General features: G+C 59.7%; 1 pseudogene; it reads left to right on the forward strand.

The window, feature by feature from the left end:
• Positions 1-547: 547 nt before the first annotated feature.
• Positions 548-1,145, forward strand: LOC119305610 (annotated as a pseudogene).
• The last annotated feature ends 387 nt before the right edge of the window (positions 1,146-1,532 follow it).

The following is a 1,532-nucleotide window of genomic DNA, read 5'->3' on the forward strand; positions in this document are numbered from 1 at the left end:
CAGAGACCAGGTATAATCGATGTGTTCACGGTATTCTCTTGTAAAAAAAACAATAGTTACAAAGGGAGCGCGAGCTGTTGCAGGCTGTACCTTCTCAGCTTCGACCAAGGCGAGGTGTTGCTAAGGAAGTTCGTCGCATCCGACCGCCACGGTCATGTCGTTGAACTATGGGTCCATGCGACTTTGGTATGGTATATGGACGGTCAACTCGCCCCGCTCAACATACCGTCGTGGCATGACGCTCGTGTCTCTCAAAACGCTTTACATTAGCTCGGGCGAGAAACAAAAACAAGCTTGTCCTCGATGCTTTGCGACGTCTCTGTTTGGCGGGTTATGAAAGAAAGAAGCCCTGCGCAGGTTGGCCTCCACGTCCGCGTACTCGCTGCCTCGCTCCACGTCGAGGCTATTCATTTCACGGCCGGGAGCTGCTCGTGACGTGGGCACCGCCGCGGCCACCGCGGCCACCTCGTCACGGGGTGGCCCACGCGGAGCACGGCCTATAAATTGTGCCCACTCTCTCGGAACAATACACCAGCAAACACTCCGCGACACACACGAACAGCAAGTAGCAATCATCTAGCCGATTCTTCCCTTCTCTCCTTCGTCCACCTTTCGTGTCTGATTAATGGCAACCATGAGTGACCATGAGCTCCTTCGCCGGTGCGGCCGTCCTGCCGCGCGGCTCGGCTGGACGCTTCAGCGCTCAGTCTCTGTCAGCGCTGGGCCGACGCGCTCTCGTCGTCAGGGCACAGACCGAGGGCCCCAGCGCACCACCGCCAAACAAACCCAAGGTGAGCACCTCGATCTGGGACGCGCTGGCGTTCGCCGGCCCCGCGCCGGAGCGCATCAACGGGCGGCTGGCCATGGTGGGTTTTGTGACTGCGCTCGCCGTGGAAGCAGGCCGTGGCGACGGGCTCCTCTCGCAGCTCGGCAGCGGCACCGGGCAGGCGTGGTTCGCCTACTCCGTGGCGGTGCTGTCCGTGGCGTAGCTGGTGCCGCTGCTCCAGGGCGAGAGCACCGAGGGCAGAGCCGGCGCCATCATGAACGCCAACGCGGAGCTCTCGAACGGCCGCTTCGCCATGCTCGGCCTCGTCGCGCTCGCCGCCACCGAGATCATCACTGGCGCGCCCTTCATCAACGTGTAGAATAAACTAGCTTTGTTCTCAACCGGATAACACCACGTGTGCTTAGCTAGTCGTAGGACATCCAGAAACAAGAATAGAAGCTCTCTGCCCGGCTCCTCAGCGATTTGGGATTCCTGACCGTGGTGGCTTGATGGATCTTAGGCCGTCGGATCGACCCCTGAAACGACCTCGTCCGTCGGATTAAAAAAAGTTACTGCTGAAATGAATAGTTACTCCAGTTTCGTGCCACCGCGCGTAAATAGCATGCCCCGTCGAGGGCATTTTTGTAATTTCACCCGCACAGGGTATAAAAGGCAGCCACGCCCGTGGTGAAACCCTAGCCGCCTCGCTCCCTTTCTCGCACGTCGCCGCCTGCCTCCTCTCCTCCCCGCGACCCCGCACCACATC

The sequence above is a fragment of the Triticum dicoccoides genome, chromosome 5B (assembly GCF_002162155.2).
Source record: "Triticum dicoccoides isolate Atlit2015 ecotype Zavitan chromosome 5B, WEW_v2.0, whole genome shotgun sequence".
Taxonomy (NCBI): domain Eukaryota; kingdom Viridiplantae; phylum Streptophyta; class Magnoliopsida; order Poales; family Poaceae; genus Triticum; species Triticum dicoccoides.